The sequence below is a fragment of the Cyanistes caeruleus genome, chromosome 11, assembly GCF_971803275.1.
Source record: "Cyanistes caeruleus chromosome 11, bCyaCae1.hap1.1, whole genome shotgun sequence".
NCBI classification, from domain to species: Eukaryota; Metazoa; Chordata; class Aves; order Passeriformes; family Paridae; genus Cyanistes; species Cyanistes caeruleus.
Genome location: NC_141711.1, coordinates 3480735 through 3501238, shown reverse-complemented (window position 1 = coordinate 3501238; position 20504 = coordinate 3480735). Strand labels below are relative to the sequence as shown.

At 42.6% G+C, this 20504-nt stretch overlaps 1 long non-coding RNA gene across 2 annotated transcripts in view; it reads left to right on the top strand.

Annotated features, from left to right (window-relative positions):
• LOC111934949 (uncharacterized) overlaps nt 1–20504 on the top strand; it is a 33736-nt gene that overhangs the window by 7576 nt on the left and 5656 nt on the right. For both annotated transcript variants that reach the window (XR_015275183.1, XR_015275184.1), the window contains exon 2: nt 6592–6678. This is a non-coding gene — a long non-coding RNA (uncharacterized LOC111934949). The remainder of the gene's footprint in view (nt 1–6591; nt 6679–20504) is intronic.

The following is a 20504-nucleotide window of genomic DNA, read 5'->3' as shown; positions in this document are numbered from 1 at the left end:
CCCATGCAACTGTCTGGGTGATCTTAACCCTTCCAGAAACTTCTGTGGGAAGTGTGTTTTCCTAGTAGTGACTCCCAGTTTGAAGGAAGGTTTACAGTGTATTTCAGTTGTAGACTCTGAGTTAACCCATTCTAGTTTACTTTCTACTTCTGACTTTTAGATTGATACTGTTTTCCTAGACAATAACAAGAAACCTTTATTAAAAACAATGTTAAGCCTTTGTGTCACATTGATGCAACAGCCTGTCATTGCATGTTTATAAAGGCATCTCCTCATGCAGCTGCATCATCTCTGCCACGACCTCTGCCTCTGAAGAATTTTCATCTGAAGCAGAGACTGTGAGGAAGAAGAGGAGCAGTGGTGGAAAATTAAGCTAAAGCAATTAGCTGGTGGAGCATATTCCATTTGTTTTGAATTCTTGGTAATAGTACAGGTACAGACTGGGAAATGTGGTGTTCAAATGCAAAGGGGAAACAAACAATATCCCTGTGGGCTGAGTGGGTCTTCTCAGTGCTCGTCCAACAACTCACAGCTGGCTCCTAAAGTAGTTTTACCTCATTTTCCATTAAATAATGGAATGCAGTGCTCAGGCAGTGAGCCTGGTAGACAATGAGGATGAATGTGTGGCCACAGATGGACAATAGCTTTCCCCAGTATGCTAAAACAACAAAGTGAGATGCTTAAATTTTATGGCTTTACATATGTAGTCGCTGTCCTGACTGTGCATTTTCATATAAATAATAATTTATTCTCAACAATTAAATTTTCACCAGTCCTAAATTTCAGTGTGCTTTATGTTTAGCATTATCACAGTGGGAAACTATTCCCTTGAGGGCAGGAACTTAGTGAATTTTCACATAAGCACCACAGTAGCATTTCCTTCCTTGTGGAGACTGCAGCATTCAGCAATTCCAGCCCTCCTGGGAACTATAGTGGGGCACCTTTATAGCAAATAATTGGAGTGGTTATGCTCCTACGTGCTGCTACTGGCAATGCCATGCTGAGCATTTGAGGCAAAGCAGGTGTGATTTTCAACTCTGGTTTAAGAAGAGCGTTACTTTTCCTATTTATAAGGATGTGACTTGATCAGGATGAATGTATTGAAGTGGTGGTTAAAAAAAAAAACAACCAGAGCTCAGCTGTCTGTTTGCCAAGGGCAAAGGGATGTGATGTTTCTGTGAGCAGCAGGTCAGTGCTCCTGCCCAGGGTGGAAAAAGGATAATGGCTGTGAGGCAAAGGGCTCTGAACATGAATGTCAACTTGTGGGGCTCTTCCAAGGAGGAATGTCCCCACTGAGGAGTTGAGCAGGTAGAAATAACAGGTTTTTCCCTGAATATTGTGCTGGAAGCTAGAGATGCTGCACCTCCAGTGGGATATTAGGGCTGTTTAGTCTCTTTCCCACATGAACCATGGACTGTTCTGTAGGAAGCACACAGCAATTAGGAATAAATCCTCATTTCTATACTGGCTGTATCTTCACACCTTTGGTAACATTGATTCTGCCATGAGCTCAGTTTGGTACTGAAATCTTGGCTTACCTGTGGGGATAATGAGGTTCTGAGGGACCAGATTTTGTGATTCTAAGCATTGCTGAAATTCTTGTCTGGAATTGTGACTCCTGCTAGTATTGAAACTGAGATGCTGTTAAAGGTGCTCCAGTCCTGAGTCACCTTCCTATCCAGAAAATTACTTTGTTGGAAGTTCCCAGTGCGTACCCCCCACTCCAGATTTAGCCTTTATATTGTGATAATGCAAACAGAAACTTTTTGTTGAAGTGACTCTATTCTTAAGGCTCTTAATGCACCAAAATTCTTTAAAATGTCAAGTTGAAATACTGTTCAGTAATTGTATTTTCAGCCAGGATTGAATAACCTGTTACTTTATATATTGCAGAAATTCAGTTTAGTTCTTTTTCCCCCATGTATTGATAATACAGATTTCAACTTTGTTATAGGACATTAATATGTAACTTTCCCTGCAGTTTTAAATGCAAACTGTCTTTAATATATATGCAAATGACCTTTTCCATAGAAGTAAAATTTCACATAAATTGATAATTAGCAATTCAGCTTCTGCTGTGTAACGTGCATTATGACATTAAAGTGCTAAACAGATCTGATTTTGAAAAGGATTCAATGTGAACTGTGACTTTTGGCATCACATTGTGAAGCAGTGCAATGAAGAAATAGTAAGACCTAAATGTATAGACCTAGTCATCCTAAAAAAGTTTTTATGATCATTAGAGTGGGTCATAAAAGCTGAGTTTTGTGTATGATCACTCCTGAAGTTTTTCTGGTTGGTCTTTAAGTCTTTTGGGCTATAGGGAAACTTTTTCCATGTGATTACCTGTAATTTGCATGCTGAAATGGAACATAAAGGCAGAATGCCATTTTTATTTGTGCCAGGGTGCCCTGTGGTACCTGCATTCATTTTGCTGCAGGTGGGGATAACAAAAGGTGTCAAAAAGCTGCCAGGTAAAATCTGCTCAGGAGGTGTTGGGTTCCTCCATCCTCTCTTAGCCTGGAGGGTCCCACACTGCTCTCCTCAGCTGTGGATTTAACTCTGGCACTGAGATGTTTTTAAGGTCCAGGCCCAGCTCAGTGGTGGGGTAAAACCCTCCCCAGAACTTCTGGCTCTGTCAGTGCTCCCTCCACTGCTGCATTGACTCTTTCCAAAAAAAGCATCTGGTTTTCTAAGTGCTGCTCCCTCAGATATCAAAGGGGAAAATGAAACAGGAATGTTGCTGTGGAATTGCCTTCCCCAGTGCCAGGCCCTTGTCCCACTGTACTTTGCTGAAATCCAGTGGATGAAGCATGAGCTGCTCCTCAGTTGGGATATTAATCATGAGACACACAAAGCTGTTTTGCTGAGTGCTGTGTTAGATGTCATTGTCTTTGGAACTTCTTTTTTTGGTCATCTTGATGCTCTGTGGAGAAGCTTTCTGCACATCTGTCTCCTTTTGGAGGAAGAGCTCCTATCTTCCAGGAAAAATGAGACCACTCCATCAAACTGAATTGAGGGGCTTGGTGGAAACCTTATTTAACCATAGTTTTGGGCACCATTTCAAACAAAATATAAATCAGGCCAGATCTGTTTGAGCTAAAGCTCAAATCTGCCAAGAAGATTTGCAGGCTTGAGAAAATGCAGTCCAATTTTTACATCTTGCCCTGAAACCCCAACTTGCTACAATTTGATCACCTTTACAGACACTCTGTGCAGCTCCAACGAGACACCTTTTTTCAAACACTTCATTTAAACTTTATACCACGAGAAGATGTGAGCTCCCACTTTCTCCAGCTCTGCAAGGAAAAAAAAAAAAAGACTGTGGCTGTTGTGTTTGGAAGTGTATGTGCAGTTACAGGAGGGATTTGCAGAGGAACAGAATTTGTTTCACTGTGTGGCTGGGGGAAGAAAACACTTGTGAAGTGTTCCAGTCCTAATTTAACGTGCTGCAGTGGATAACTGCAGCACTGCCAAGAGAGAGAGCCCAGCAAGATGTGATGTAGAGCAAGATAGCATTTCCAGAGATGAAGAGCTGTTTCTTCTGGGGGTTGCTGGTGGGCTGTGGTTCTCCACTGGAGTAAGAAGTACTGAAATGAAATTCACGTTTTCTGTGAAGTGCTGAGGTGGTGAGCAGTGCTGCTGTGGGGAGTGCAGATGCAGAATAAATCAGATTTTAATGTGGGTGTTCTTGAGGACTTCACAGACTCTGGGATTTCACCTGGGCTCTCTGAGGAGCCTGTGATGAATCCTGATAATCCTCTGAAGGGCTGAAGGAAGTGTTGTGGCAGAGATGTGTGTCCTGCTCCTGGGGTTTGAGACACAGATGTGCTGCCTTGCAGTGCCTCTCCCTGGCTGTGGTGGACTTAATCAAGTTTGTTTAATGCAGGCACTTAATTCCCATTCTGCTTTTCTGCCATACCCTCACTTGCTCAGGAGTTTACTTGACCATTTTAAAAGAAAAGCTCAAATATGGAAGGACAGTCATTGTCAAAAACCACCTCTCTGGTTTTGGCTAGCTAATTATTTTACTTCTTTCTTTATTCTTTAGCAAATGCTGGAAAAATAATTATTTTTTAGACCTCTTATTTTTTTTCCAGTTCTGAGAATGTTTGAGATTAGCCAATATGGGTTTGTTCTTGAGACTATGCTATGTGTTATAAATGAGCGTTTATTTTTAAATATTTTTGCAGCAATAAGTTGGGGGTGAAAAAAGTGCCTTTGTTTGCCTAATGATGTTGGCTTTATGGATCCATAGAACATCAGTGCTTTAATTACTACAAATGGATAATAAACACTTTGCTGGATATGAGAATGGGAGAGACACAGTGTGACTGTCATTAGGAACAATTGGATTTTCTCGTGATAAGTTGGTAAAAAATGTAAATACTACAAATAACTGCCTGAGGGCTTGTTTAGATAACGGTGCCAGAAACCAGGCAGCAAAACTGGGTTTTACAGAAATTGCTTCCTCTGTTGGAGCTGAATACAGAACAAGCTGAATGCACATTCTCACATAAGCTGTGATGTTTTTCAGCTTCTTTGTGACCATTTTGCATTAAGATATCTGGTGCATCCTTGAATTACTGGAAAGACCTGGGTATTGGCACAGGAGTGGTTGGGATCCATTTTATTTCTGTAAAACCATCGCAGGGCTGTTAAAATCTCTGCTCTGCCCATGGATTCCCTATCAATATATTGGAAATTTCCACCTTGCTGGAGCCCCTGGGGGCTGCCAGAGTACACAGAGGGGAGGGAGCAAGGCAGGGCAGAACTCTGGTCAAAAACCTGGATGTGGCTTGGGGGTGCTGGCTCTGGCAGGTGCTGATGGGAGCACTGGTCAAGCTGCTCCTGGTGTCCAAGGGTTGTTTTGTAGGGAGCTGCCACGCCATGAATTGAGGAGGAGGAAGCACAAGATAAATTAGCTGTGCCATCCTTTGTAGGGGAGGTTTTATGATGTATTCTTTCCTGTCTGGGACTCCCATCATACCTAGCCCTTAAAATGAGGGCTGGTGAATAATGGCTTGGGCAGGCAATAAATACATAATGCAATGCCACCTTTGAACCCTGTAGCTTGTGTGTAGGTCAAAGATTATATGGGTTGTAACTCTGATTTATGCCTTCAGTCTCTTGGTATTTTTTAGACCATCTTTGCTTGTCTGCTGGTATGACTTTAATTATTTAATTATTCTATTTTAGGAGGCCACTGTGATCCTTCTGATACTGCTACAAAGTACACTTTTTATTTTTCTGAATATGACATCAAACTTTGTGTTCAACAAAAACTTGTGTTTAATTATATTCAGAAAAATGTCAATAAGTGCATTCATGGAAGTGTCTATATTCAAGTTTAACAATTTGTTAAAAGGAGAACTTGATTCATTATTAGTACCAGGCTTAGCAATTGTCTCTCTGAGCAAATAATGTAAACTTCCTAATTGTTGCAGAACGGTAATTACAGACATCTCGGCAGCTTCTGTATTAATTAATCTCTCAGCGGTTGATCTGAAATTTTTCAAGTGATGAATGATGGCTTGATCTCAAAGCTTCCAAGATGGATGTTGTTTGATGTTTAAAGTGCATCAATCAACCCTTAAGCAGAACTTGACAAAATAATGTGATTAAGATGTTTTCAGGTCTCTCCTGGTCCTGTGTCTCTGCTGTACCTGAGGTCTGGGCTCACCTGCCTCATGCTGAAGGGCTTTCTGATGACATGAAAGCAAATATTGATGTTTAGTTCCACTCTGCTGTTCAGCTGGCAGGAACTCTGCTGCAGATGAATGGGACCTGCTCCCAGTCCTGCAGGGAGAAGATGCTCACACAAAGATTTCTCTCATTCCCACCCTTTCAGGCTGAGCTGCTGCGTCTGGTGGGGTGTGAGCACCTTGTGTTTGCTGCTGCAAAGCAGCTCCCAAACCCAGAGCCCTGGCAGTTCAGACACTTGGATGTGTTCCTTTCCTGGTCATTCCCTTTTCTCTGGTGTTTGAAGTTCCCTGTTCTGGGGAGCAGTGGGTGTTCTTGACTCACCTTCATTCTTGTAGGATCCCTCAGTGTGCAGCTTTCACTCAGTGCCTTATGCAGCATTTGGCAGGCTTGTTTTGTGCTCCCTGAGGCTGTTGGAGGTAATTTGCTCCTGGAAGAGGTTGGCTTTATGGTATCTGCTCAAACAGTGCTGCAGCAGCTAAGCAATCACTGCATTCCCTCTTCAGTGGCGTGCTCAGGGTGCTTTGCCACCTGAGGGGAGTGACTGATGTGATGGGCTCAGCCTGGAAGGGAGGGAAAGGATCACAAGTGTCACTGGTGTGTCACTGGAAACCTCAGGAGGCTTTTCTGTGGTTCTTGCAGTCTGTAGGATGAGGAGGATGCTGGCTGGGGCAGTGTGTGCAGCCTGAGTGCTCAGAGAGGTTGCTGCCCTGGCAATGCCACAGCCTGGCTGGGTGTTGGCACTCCCTGTCCTCAGTGCCAGCTCTGTTTTTAAATCTGCTGCCTCTACAGCACACAGCCCAAAGATTCCAAAGCCATGGTGTCTGCTATCACTGATATTTTAATCCACTGTTAGCCATGCTAATGTACTTTCACTTTGTGTTTCAGTTGTAATGATCTGGATAATCCCATTAACTGTCCTGGAGCTTGAGCAGGGCCCATCAGAAGAAAACCTCAGGACTGCAGCACTCAAATGTAAGTGGTCCTGAACATATACAGTTAACAATCAAGTGTAATTGCAAGGAATAGTGCTTGGAATAGATGACTGCACTCCAGCCCCAGGGCGTTGTGGCAGATGCAACGTAAGGTTTAATAAACTAGGTCCCTGTTGCCACTATTACTATATAAGAGTAATAATAGCAGTGAGAGTGAAAACATCCATCAAAAGCTGACAAATCTGACACAGATTATACATATGCACATGCACTGACTAAAGATGCCATTTAAATCTGATGGAACTGCTAATAAAAAATCGTTAATGGTCTTAATGAAACATCATTTTGTTCTTATTACCCCTTTCACGTGAGGTTATTTTTGTGGAAACAATTATTTGAGTGTTGGGAAAAGGTGTTTGTAATTAGAAAAGTAAAGAGCAATATGTTGCCTGATAAATCATAGACACAATAACTCTGTTTAGGAAGCACCTTGTAGTTAAAGCTTAAAGTCAAAACTAAAAGCATGGTGAATATACACACTTAATTTTAGCACAGAGACTGTGTCTTTCTTGTTGTGTATTCCACCAGAAAACCCTGCTAGACAAATGACTCTTATTTCAGTTTGTGGGTGGCCTCGTCGCAGATGTGCTTTTTTAAGAACCAGAAAAAGAACATGTGTGTGATTATAATGAATTTGTGTGTGGGTAGGTTTATTTTTTAAGCAAAAGAATGTCTCAAAAGAAGTAGCAAAGAGGACATTCCTTTGAGCTGATCTCGCTGTTGCTGCTGGTGGTGCCATGAGTGTCCCACTGAGGGGGCTGATGTCTTTGTTGGAGCTGGCAGTGGTAACTGCAGGATACAGTTCTGACATGATTTGGGCAGGTGACAGCTATGGCAGCACCTGGTGGGCCAGGTCATCCTTCCTCCTCCTCCTCTGGAATGAAGTGTTCTGAGATGCACTGCTGAAAACCAGTGTGGGTGTGAGTGGGTTGGGGGAAACCGTTCATATAAGTCAATTTTCATGGCAAGATCCAGTGCCAGGGTCCTATTTAAAGAAGAGCAAGCTGCTTGTCACACACAGACCTAAAATAGCAGTGTAAATAAAAGAAAGGTCTGGTTCAACGGTGCTTGCAGCTGTTTTCCATCCCTGTTTGCTCCTCACTTACACTGAGTGCACATCTTTGGAGTTCAGCTTCCACATCAATGCTTCTGCCTTAAATTCTGAAGTGTAAGGTGGAATGCAAGCCCTGTGGGCTGCTGCTGAGCTGTGTGCCCTGCCCAGGGCTGGAAGCAGATGCCTGCAGCAGGTCCCAGCCTGACAGGGAGATGCTGTGCTGCCAGCTTTGGGGCTGGCATCTGTGTGTCAGACACATCACTGCTCACTGGGACAGCAGCTACCTGTGATGCTCTGGGGCTGTGCAGGAAGGGGGGACTCCCTCCCACCAGGCAGAGTCTCAGATCCTACTAGAAATCCTGTTATCCTTGTTTTGTGGTTTGGTTAAATAATTTTTTCTCAGCCTGTCAACCATGGTGGCAGTCACAGAGCCTGCAGGCTTAGGGACTCCCTCCTGTGTGATCCACCAGCTCAGAGCAATTCTGAGCATTTCCTGCTGCTCTCCTGCGACATCCAAGGGATCTGGGTACCAGTGTGCTTGTGCCTCATCAAAGTCAGTGCAAGCTGAGATCCTGATTCGTGCAGCTTGGAGCCTGTTGCTGGAAAAATTCGCTCGTTTTCAAGGAAACACCCTATTTGCATTCAAATGCAAATCTAACAATTGTGTGAACCTGTTGCAGGTGCTGAAATGTGGCACCTGCTCCGGGGGGTTAATAACACCAGTAAAAGAAAAAGTAGCCATGAGGCTTGCTTAATGTGGCCTCAGAGACTGGGTTTGTTCCTCTGGAAATGTGTGCTAATGAGAAAGCTATTCAATAAACCTCCACTCTCCTACTGCATAAAATGTCTGGCTATTGGAGCATTGAGTTTTTGGCTTTCCAAATTAATACCTTGCAGCATGTCAATGTTGTCCATCCCTATGGGGAGAGTGAGGCAGGGAGAGAGACACTCTCAACTCTAGTTTTTGGATAAAGAATGTTTAGGCTTACAGGGCTCCTATTCTGGCAGTATTTTGGAAGCCTGGGTTTGTCTTTGAGTCTTCTTTTGTGCTCACCAAGCCCAAGGAATGATGTGGAAATGTTTATTAATTGTTATTACTGTTGGAAAAAACATATATTAGCACCTGAATTGTGCAAAGGTGCTTCCCAATTCAGGAAGGTGATGTATAGGCCACAGCAGAGATCACATCTGTTGAAGTTAATATTCTTTAAGTGTGTTCTTTGTGTATCTTAGTGGATGTATTTGTGGCCAATGACCAATAAAAACACTGCTGGATTTTGCTGTTTTTTTCCCAAATGTGTAATATATTCACATTTTCCAAAGAGGAGGGATGTGTTTGCACTGCATGGTTGTGCTGCAAGAGCTAATATATTAAACATTTTCCCAAAGGATATCAGTGGTCTTTAATTAACTTTTTTCCCATAGGCCTATAATACAGCATTATACAATATTTGGTCAGTACCCTGCTCTCCTACTCCTGGCTAGGACTTATTGGCTCTCATTTCCTGGGGGAGCATTATGAGTGCAGACAGGAAGAATGCATCAAATGAAAAGTTAATTGTGTTTAAGCTGTGGGTGAGAAGGAAACAGGGTTGAGGCATCCCTTCTGTTGTGCCTCTACAATAAGAAAAGCTAAATATACTATTTCCTAGGCTACTAATGCAGGAAAGCAGGGGAGAATCAGCTCAGTTGGAGGACAAAATATAAAATATTCAGGCAGCCACAGGAAACTTCCTACTTGAGTCTGAAAGCTGGTGGCAGGATGGTGGAGGTGCCAGCAGTGGTGGGGATCACGTCCTGAGGAAGGATAAAATCCTGTCTGCTTCCCAAAGGCTGTTATCCAGATTCCACACAAGCAGCAGCGAGGGCTGGGACAGAGGGACTGTCCTCTCCTCGTGAATGATGGCAGGGTTTGGTGCCAGCCCCTGGGCAGGGTCCTGCCCCTGCCCTGCTGCCAGGGGGGGCTTCAGGGGAAGCCAAATGGGGCACATCTGAGATGGGGATGTTGGAGCAGCTCCCAGTGCTCCTCCTCCAGCAAAATCTGTTTTGTGCAAGGACATCAGCTCCCTGGGGGGTGATAACATGAGAAATAGCAGCTGTTTCAGAGCAGGATTTCCAATATCCTCCTCACTGGAGATGTCCCTATTGCTTATAAGACATTTTCATTGGAAAAGCTCCAACTGTCAGCAGCAATTTACCCGGTGAGGGTCTGTTGCTTTCTGCTCTAATCTGGTTAATGGGGCTTTGTGGAAGCAGGTCCTCAGATGTTTGCTTGATCACTGCTCCCAGAGAGACAGTTCCAGATTTTCTTTATTTTTGGGGGGTTTAAGGTTTTTGTAGGAACTAAAATTTGGTGAAAATTGCTGCATTAAAAAGGTGGCTTCTACCTCAGTTCTGTGCCAAGAATTGGAATACCTAGCATTGGAATTTCAGATTTGATCCAGATTATTTTGCTTGCTGTAATTTACTCAAAATTTCGTAAACCATAGGATTGTCTTGCCTGTGGCTTTAGCAAAAGTTGGTTATGCTAATTTAGAATTTATCACAAACTCTGCCTGGTCCTAGTTCAGATTTGAGCAGTAGAGACCTACTCCAGAGACAGAGTTTTGAGAACTTCTGGTGAATGAGGCATGGGAGGAGGTGGGGAAAAGACAGACAAAAATACAGCTGTGATGATTCTCTTGGAATTTGATTTGCATCTTTTCAGTCTTTAGAGTGCACAGACCAACATGCATTGAGTGAGAGCAGCTCAGGACCCTTCCCAACAGTGAGCATGTGTGTTCTTGTAAATCAAAATTAACTGGTGTGCTGGGAGCTAATGTGCCAACTGCACATGGCAAGTGACAACACCACTGTGGCTTTATTGCTTGGATGCTTGTAGCCTCTAGAGATCTTAATTAAGGTTTCATTGTGCCGTTCATACACTTAATTAAAAAAATCAGTTCAGTCCAGTGTCCTGATGCTGCAAATACCTGCATGCTCTTACCTTTATAATGAGTAATTTTGCTGGAAATATTCATAAAATTCATAACATTTCAATATCATAATGAACCAAGCAGGTTGAGTGCTTGTATATGCCCCAAGGTTGTTGCTATTAGGCCAGTACTGATGATAATGTTTTAAGAAAGGTGGATTATCAGTAAATATGTGCTCAGTTGTCACAGCACAATCAGAGGAGCTGCACCCTGTGCTCCACATTTGTATCCAGGTGCACCAATCACTTTGGATTTTCCTCTCAGTGTGATGTGGCAGACTGTGACTGACACTGGGTAACAGTGACAGTGATCATTGCCCAGGAATCTTGATTGGCAACCCAGGGAAATAAAAGTAGTTTTTGGAAAGAAGCCTGGTGGAAGAATCTTAAAATAATAAAAAAGGGTGGGGGAAGAGTATTTAGTTAATGGAAAGGAGTTCCTGTACCAGACTTTCTTTAAGAATATGTACATTAAGTACTGACATGCATTAAATCCTCTCTCCTCTACCACAATGGTTTTATTCAGATTGCAGGCACACAGATGCTGCTGTGCCTGACTTCAGCTGTTATGTCCATAAAACCAAAACAAGATGATTGGACTGAGGCTGTTTGTATAGAACACATTTAAATTAATTTAGAAATGGTGGTTTTCACTGAGATGGACAAAGTTAATAGTTTTCTTGGATATTTGTTGTGTGATGGGCTTTTCTCTGCTGTTGGGCATTATGCAAACTCCCATTTTAAACAATTTCTTTGCACACTGTTTTTCCCTGTAGCCTAAACAAGACCATAAAATTGCTGCTATGCTTCTAATCCTGATGGCAACACTTTATATAAAATATCTCCTGATCTCAGACATCATTAACTGTGATTAAAACAACTGGCAGTGGTTTGATGAGCAGCTATAAAGGGGTGTGTTTACCTGCCTTCTCAACCTTTTGTTCTTCTAACAGGACACTTAGATCAAATCCAGTATCAGTGGAGCTTTAATATGCAGTTTCGGGTAGGATGAAATAAAGAAGATCACAGCTTGCATTAATTTATGGACAGAGCTTGGAAGACATCATAGGAATCTTTATTTGAAGTTTGAACAGGATTTTTTTTCCCTTGTAGACAAAGGAGTTGCCTTTGAGATGAGCTTGGTTCTGTGTGAATGGTGAGGGGAATAATTCCCCACACGGGTTTGTGACAATCTAGCTCAGGGTGCTGATGACTCAAACTCTAGACTTACCCAGTTCCTACAGGGAAATGTAGAATGAATTCTGGATTTGTGGTCAGTGGGAACCAGGCCTGTATCTTTTTACCAGCTGGATGTTGTGAGTGCTGTAGAAGCTCCCCCTGAAGGAGCTTTAGTTAGAATCTCATCCCACTGCCCCAGGCTGTGCAGAAAATATTCAGCAATAGCCAGGTTGTCATTTGGTTTAGCTACGTGTCAGAGATGTGTCTGTGAACTTAAAATTACACGTGACATTTGTATGAGTGCTTTAGGAAGTGTCACCTGTTCCTTTCTCTGTTGTGGTGGCACTGGCAGGGTGAGGGCACAGGGCAGGATTTTGGCTGCTGGCCCTGCAGAACTCGCCTGAGCCTGACACAGGATCTTTGTTATGGAATCTGCCAAATTCCACAGGCACCTTCACTCCATCACCTGCCAGCGAGGTGGCTTTGCTGATCAGCCCTTAATGTTTTGCAGTTGAATGTTTGAAGGCCATCCTGAAAACCCCAATTAATTATTTAGGATGTTCTTTCTTTACTGGGAGCTGTGTGTGAGAGCACCCAGCCTTTGCAGAGGGGCCGATGCCCAGCTCTGTCCACATCCATCACAGGATGAAGATTCATCATCATCCTGCTGCTCCTGGGCCTGTCTGGAGCTAAATCTCCCTCTGGAGCCTGGCAGGGCTGGTGCTAACCCTGTCCCATCTGTCACTGATGCTGCAGCAGTGAGGATCAAAAACATCTAAAACCAAGGCCTGCACCTATTTTGATCAGTTTAGAACTTGTCAGGACTAAGTTCTAAAATTAGCACCTACCTGAAAATAATAATAGCTGGGGAGAAAGACTCTGTGCTCTGCTAGGAGCCTTTGAGTACTGAACTCACTTAAATCATGCTCTGAAGGCAGCAGGGCTGCTACCAGAGCATAAAGGAGTTTGTATATGAGTCTATATATGGATTTCCCCAAGATCTTGGATCTTAAGGAGAATTTAAAGCGTCTGAATCTTTCATTATCTCAGCTCTGGTAAAATATGAAGGCTTTTTATGCTGTGGCACGAAGATATTTTATTATAATTTATTTTTCAGTAGGCCCCAAGAAGCAGAGGAATTACTTTCAAGCAGTCTAATTTATAGTCTAATATTTGTATGGGACTGATTCACAAGTAATTAGGTATCTGTGCTCGTATTGAATTTCCTTTTAAAGAGCAATAACTTAAGTCTATAGAAAATGCTGTGGGATTTCACCCATTCCAAAGTCTGCAAGTGTTTGTTTTTTCAAAGTAAACAATGGATGACACTTATTTCCCTGCATGTAAAACAATAAAAAAACCTCTTCTTGGATGCAGGACACAGGTTCACTATTTTAATGTCCAGCAGTCAGCATCCCACTGCACTGTTAATAGATTAACACCAGCTGGATGATTTGGTTCCTCTTTGAGAAGTTGAACTCCCTAGAAAAAGTGAGCTTGGAGTTTCTTAAATCTTGTCCTGGGAGTTGTTTCCCCTCCAAGTTATGAAATCCACTTATCTCTCTTGTGACTTCTTTGTACTTGACAGAGATGCCTTAAAAATGGCAAAAATGGGAGCAAGAGAAGCAGGAGAGGTAAAAATCAAGGAAAACATCAAGGCATCACTTGATGCCTTGAGATAACCACTCTTGGAATTGTTGCTGCAGGAGATTGCAGGTGAGCTGAGCAGGTTTGGCAGGAGGCATTTTCCCCATTTCCCAGACATTTCCTTCTCCCATGTCCTCGTCATGGGGACAGTTCTGCCCCATGGCCACTTCCTTGGTGGCACCATGGCATTGCCAATGTGCTGTTGGCAGGGGAAATAAAGATTGGATGCACCAGGAGGGTCTGGCTGAGCTCTGCAGAGGTAAAGAATGGCAGGGCTGTGGTGTCAATCACTTCCCAAAGGGTCTCTCTTCTTTTGTCTGAAGCTTTATTTTCTTTTGGTTTAGCAGCTTTGCTTGGAATTAATTAAACTCCTGACTAAATGCTGTGTCTTGGAAGGGGGAAATGGGGACTTCCAGAGGAATTTAAAACCAAAATTGCAATGGTTCTTTACTGATGAGGTTAAACTCTTTTCTCAAACATTCATTAATGTGGTGATTTGGATGCCTCTGTATAGAGGGAGATTGTGCTGGATCTTCTTGGTTTTGAAAAGCATTCAATGAATGGAATTATTGGGCATTTGGATGGGATTTGTACACTGTATCTGTTCCTCTTAATTGCAGCAAGATAAAGTAGGGACAAGGAAAAACTTAATTCTGACTTGGAGAAATGTAGCAGAATTTGGCCAATGTTGAGAATGAGATTGCAGAATCTTAAATATATGTTAGGATGACTTGGATAACAAGCAAAACTTAATGTTTAAGCTCTTTCCCAAACAGCAATGAGTTTAAGCTTGTGCAGAAATGTGAATTTGCAGAAAATTACCAGGATTTCAGAACTGAGCACAGTTAGTTCTGTTTGGAGCCCCCTCACCACAGGGAGCTGTTTGGGGATATTGGATAATTGCTGCTGCTCTTTGGTTGCTGTTAATATCTGTGTTTATGGACATCTGGATACTTTCATGTTGTTAACTTTTAATAGAGATCCTTAAGGGTGTGTCTGTGTGTAATTATGCTGCCCTCTGGTCTGTATGGAATTGTTATCCAAATTGGACATAGCTGCTATTCTGAACATTTCAGCTTCACCTTGAGCACTGAAACTTTGGGTACACTTACACAAATTTGCCGATAAACTCTTTGCTATTAAGAGCTGGTTTGTGGAAATATCTTATATATTGAAACCCCCCCCAAAGCACCAAACCCCTGCTTGCTGGAAGCTGGAGTGAACTGATGTGTGAATAGCTGAGTTTTTCCTCACACTTACTTTAAAATTACATAACTGCTATGCTTGGGTTGTGAATTACCAGAGCAAGTAATATTCTGCATCCAGTTGGACTTCTAATAATATGAAATGCCCCACTGAACACCTGTTTGAATTATTGTAATGGTTTACAAGCCTGTGGAGCATTTCCCAGGCCATTCTGTGCAAACCCAGCTGGGGCAGTGCCTGAGGCTCTGGAGCCACTGCTGCTGTGTGAGTGAAGCATGTGGGGAAGCTGGAATGTGAAATTCCCAGCTCCCTGTGAAGCAAAGAGAACGTGGTGCTTTCACTCCTCCTGCAAGGACTGCAATGCATGGGGAAATGTTGCTTTGCATCTGTGAGCTGTGAGGTTTTTAAACCCCACGTTGTTGTGGTGTGATTTTGGTGTTGGAAGAGTGAGCACTGCTCTTGGTAGGCACTTTCCCAGCCAGACATTGGGTTATTAAGTGAAAATTCCCAATCAAGTCCTTGCTCCAATTTGTGTTTTCCAGGAGTTTTTAGAGCTGAGGAGGGAGAGAAACCCTGGGGAATTTGAGTGGGACGTGCAAGTCCCGCTGGTGCTGAGGAGGCTTTGCCTCAGAGTCACGTTGCACCTGTCTGCAGGAAGGTCATGGATGAGCTAAGGTAGAAAATCATCTGGGATTCAGTCATGGAGGGATGAGCCTGTGTCCTCAGAGTGGGTTTGTACCTTTCAGGTGGTTTAATCCCTCTTTGGCAGAGTCAGCTGCAGGAATGGAGCCAGTGTCATTAAGCATCCCAGTGTTGTATTTCTTACATAATCACTGACTCTACCGTGGCTTCAGAGCTCTTATTGCCTACAAGCTTTATCTCAGCACTGAGGATTCTTGGAGATGAACAATACTGTTGTGCTCTGCAAAAACTGGATCTGAAGGCTTGGGGAGTGTCTGAGTGCATCCCCTCTGTTATTTTGGCTGTGGTCTCTGTAGGATTGCTGTGTTTGATCGCCCTGGTCCCTCATCAGGCACAAAGGACAAGCCACCTCATTTGGACTGAGGATACAGTGAGAACCCTCCTGGCTGTGTCTATCAGTCTCAGCAGCTGGGAGTGTTTAAATGGTTGAATATCCTTTTATGCTACTGAAATAAGAATTATATTATAAGTATATTTACTATTATATGCATATAAACTAATTATAAGTATTATATAATAAAATTTAATATACTTATTATAAATTATATTCTTAAATAAGAAGCAAAGCCAAGGCTATTTCACTATTGTTTTTATTATTTCTACCTTTATGCCCCTAGCAACTGATGGAAATGAAAAGTTTAATTCAACAAATTCAACAAAAACTTCCGTATCAGCCTTTGTGAGAGCTGCCTGAAACCATTTGTCGGGACTAGGGCTCAGATCTGTGCCTTGTTTACTTTTACAGCCCCTTGTGCCAATACTTTCATCCAGTATTTATGCATTTTTGATTCTCCTGACTCAAAAAAATAAACCCCAACAAAAAAATAAAAAGTTACTCTTGTTACTCAAACTATTCCTTGTCACCAAGCAGACTTTCTTACATAATATTTTCTTTCTTTGGGTGTGATGAAAGAATGATGATTTTTTTAAAAGTTCTGCTGACTTATTTTTGAGTAAATAACTTGATTTTTGTAAAATTGCCATGATTCTAGAGAGCTGGCTCCTGCTGAACATGGAGCAGGCAGTGACTGCTCAGCAAGGTTCAGCAGGGCTGTTTAATGAGGGGTGAAGACAATACAAATGCAAATCCAGGGAACAGTTGCTTTTTCACAGTTGGTAGGCTGTGTTGCAGGTGCATTTTCTTAATGAAGGTTAATTTGTCTCATATTTTAACCTGACAGTACTTGGCATTGTTAGTATATGGGCTTGCTTAAAGAGGTGAAGGGAAGCTTTTCTTAGGTGAGGTTGGGATTTTGATTTCAAGTGTGCTGAATATTAGCTGGAGTTATTCAGGAAAGTCCTATTAGATTTTCATGAGAGAAAGGGCCTTTTGATTATTTTGACAGATTGGCACAAGGCCAAAACCAGCTCTTTTCCTTGGATATAAATCCTGAAAGGCTGAGATAAAATGGAATAGATTGGTGCTGATCAAGATTTACTGAAGGAGAACCAGAGGCAGGCTTGAGTACCACAGCAAGCAATAAAAAGGCCTTGGACACCTTCTGTCACATTAAACCCAGAGTAAGAGCCACTGGCCTGGCTCAAGCTGGTCAAAATCACCTTATAAAGTTTACTGTGTAACTGTGAAAAAAAAAAAAGAAAAATTACCCTGCACTGGCAGAAGTAAAAGCTTTTCTGCAGTTGCTTATTAAGCATCATGTGTAAATTATCCATTGTTATCCTACTGTACCTCAAAGCCTTTTAAATCTCTCATGCCTCTTGTATCGACTTGTTTTCGTCCAGTATGAGCTCTCATGAATGCTGGATGCTGAAGGACTGGCTTAGAAATCAATTCCAGCTTCTGAAATATTACCTCTATGCCAGTGACTTCTGCTTCAGGGAATCTAGTTCAATATCCTATCTTACACCCATACAGATGACTCCCTTACCTTTCTTATTTCTGGAACATGCAAAGGGATATTTCTACTGTTGTAAAGTAAATAACACCAGAAATCCATGTGTGAAAAGGGCTTGTGGTATCTCTGGCAATGGTTAAAGGAATTTGGAGTTTTTCCCCTCTCACTTGAGATGTGATCCCAGGGGATAATGACTGAAAGAACAATTTCCATGATATTTATACAATAAACCAATGACTTTAGTTCAGTCCTTTATAGATTGTCAGGGAAGAAAAAGCAGCATAATCTGGCATCTGAGTTGAAAGTCTCAGTGAGATGTTTTGTATCCATTGGCATTTTCATCTTGCTGCTCTTGCACAGATACAGAATTGGTAAAAGGATTTCTGTATTAAAAAGATGCTTATCTCCTTCAGCTGCTGAGTTCACTTTAGGAGTAAGTTTTAATAAGGAATTGCCTGTGTAATAGAATAAAGTCAGATTAGAATCACGTGGGATACCTTTGAGGGGTAGTTTGCTTCATGTTGCTCATAGTGAGGTGCAGTATTTGATGCTTTATAGCAGGATCAAATTGTGGAATTTAGAAACATTTGGATGTTTGCCAAGGGGTGTACTTAATTCATGTGACAGTTTTGTTCTTTAACTTCTCAGAAGCACTTTTGAAAAGGATCTGTTATATCAAGAGTTTGGTTTGAGCAGAACCTTTGGCATTTATGCCTGCATCTACATTGAGTGTGCGTGTTCCATCATTGGGAACTACAGTCAGCTTTTCTTGAGGAATCCTTTGGAGAAGATGATGTTTAAATTAACAACCCAAATCCTCAGTTATGCAGAAAGAACCAAGACAGTTCCTTGGCATAGTCAGAGAGTCTATGAGAATTGAGGATAAAGGGAGTTTTGATCAGTTGCAGGGATTAAGGCAAAGAAAGCAGTTTAACAAGGTGAGGTTTCAAAAATGTGGGTATTCCAGAGCCTGTTTTTAAAAGAAATTCCTGCTTCCAGAGTTAGAGCTTCTCTCATCTCACTGACTCAGTTCCTGAAGCATCCTTGTGGCCACACAAAACTGAAAATTTAAAATGTTTTGAGACAGTGGAGTGTGAAGCTGACTTGCTTTGCAGCAACAATTATTGATCAATCCAAATTTAACTTCAAGCCCACAATAAAGCAGAGCAGCCAGAGAGCAGCGATGTTTTTGCAATATTGGTTGCAGAAGGTCCCTGTGCAGAGCTGTGTCCTCAGGGCTGGAGGGGACACAGGGATGGACCAAGGAGCCTCAGGAGGCACAGCAGCGTGGCTGGACACACAGAAAAGGTGTGGAATGAGGAATCAGCAGCTTTACAGAAGCTGGTTTTGCACTCCTGGGTGCTCTGCTAGGTTAATTTATTTCTGTCTAGTCAGAGCAATGATAGACACAAATCTCGCTTCTGAGCGAAACCAAATAAAATCATTAGTCCCCTGGAGCAGCTGGGGTGCTGACAATACTTTAAAGAAACATATCCATCAAGAGTGGAGCTCAAAAATCAGCTTAGGATGAGGTCCTGGGCAGAATGGTGCTGGACTTCCAAATCAAATACGAATACTCCCGATTTTGAAGTAATTGTGTAAGTTTAGGTCCTGGCTGTGAAAAAATAGGTTTATTTCCTTTTTCCTTTACTTTGCAGATGTGAAATTTCACTTTGATGTACCATATCTGTGCTCTTGAAAGGTGTGCTCTTATTGAATCATACTTGATGGGCATAAATTGTTGGTGCTTCAGGTGCTGCTCACAATCTTAATGATTCATGTACCACATTAAGCTACAAATTTGCTTTTTATTTTGATTGAATTTCTAACAAGCTTGCTGGTGGATATTGATTACTTTTAAAATAGTAAATTCCAGAGTATATTTGAGGTGTGGTTAATAGCACATATTCCACACTAGACTGCCATAATGCTCATAATCTGGTTAATTTTGGTTAAAAGCAGAGTTTGTCATTAAGCAAAGTTTTGTCCCTCTGAATGATGCTGTGTTGCTGCTTCCTTCACCTCTCTGTGGGCAGCTCAGGTGTGCCTTGGCAAGCAGTGAGGATGTTACCTGTGATCACACCTGCCTGTTCTCCTGGCTCCATCCCTTACAGAAAGCTCCAGTGCTTTCCTTAACCCTTTTGGGGAAGGCATGGGAGCTCAAAATAAGGAGCTTTGGAAGCTCTCATAAGACCACAGAGGAAATTGTTCACTTGCACATGAAAGTTCCATTTGGGAAATCCAGCTGGCTGGGGCTTGGAGCAGCCTGGCACAGTGGATCCCTGCCTGTGGGATCAGCTTTAAGGTTCCTTCCTACCCAGACCATCCCAGGGTTCTGTGACTCTGGAAGCTCTTGGGAAGCAGATTCTGATTTCACTCCTAGCATGGCCCACAGTGGGAGTTGCTTTGGTGGGAAACTCCTGACCAGCTCTTCTCAGGGTGGTGGGAGGTTCTGCCCCAGCCTGGGCACTGCAGTGTGTCTCTTGTTCACCTGCTGAGCTCACAGAAACCCAGGGAGTACCTGCCTGGTGCTCCTCAGGGTGCTCTGCATTTTCACACCTTGCAGAAGGACAACTCTGACACAGCTTCACCTCCCTGAGTGCAGTGGGTGAGACTGAGGCTGTAAATCTCCTGGATGACAGAACATAAAATCTGCATGCATCATCTAATCTCTCCTGCTCTGACTGATAAAAAAGAAGGGTTGCTGGTGGGTAGTAAATTAGGATGCAGCACAAAAGTTTCACCTGCTGGAGGTGATAAATCATTGAAGTGTATCAGGCTTGTAGGATTGTCTTTGTTAATAACAACAGAGAGGATTATCTGCATTGGGGTGGGGAGGAACTCGAGGGAAGGTCAGCACCTGCAGAGCCTTTCCCATGTAAATACCAGCTTCTGCAGATCCTCGTGGGTTATTCTGTCATTTTTGTGGTTACTGTTTTTCATCAGGATATTGCCCAAGAGTTGGGTGGTGTTGCACTCCTTAACAGCAATGTGAGGGGGCAAAGAAGGGCTGGCTTCACTGGCTGAGGGTGGAGAAGTGGGGTATTTTTGTTTAGATTTCCTAAAATCTGAACACTTTGATTTTCCTAAAATCAAGATCACTGAGCTGTTTAAATGGGTACTTTACCCATACATCTGAGCCTTTGTGATGGAGCTTATTCTGGACATTCTGCTAGATGGTCCTCTTA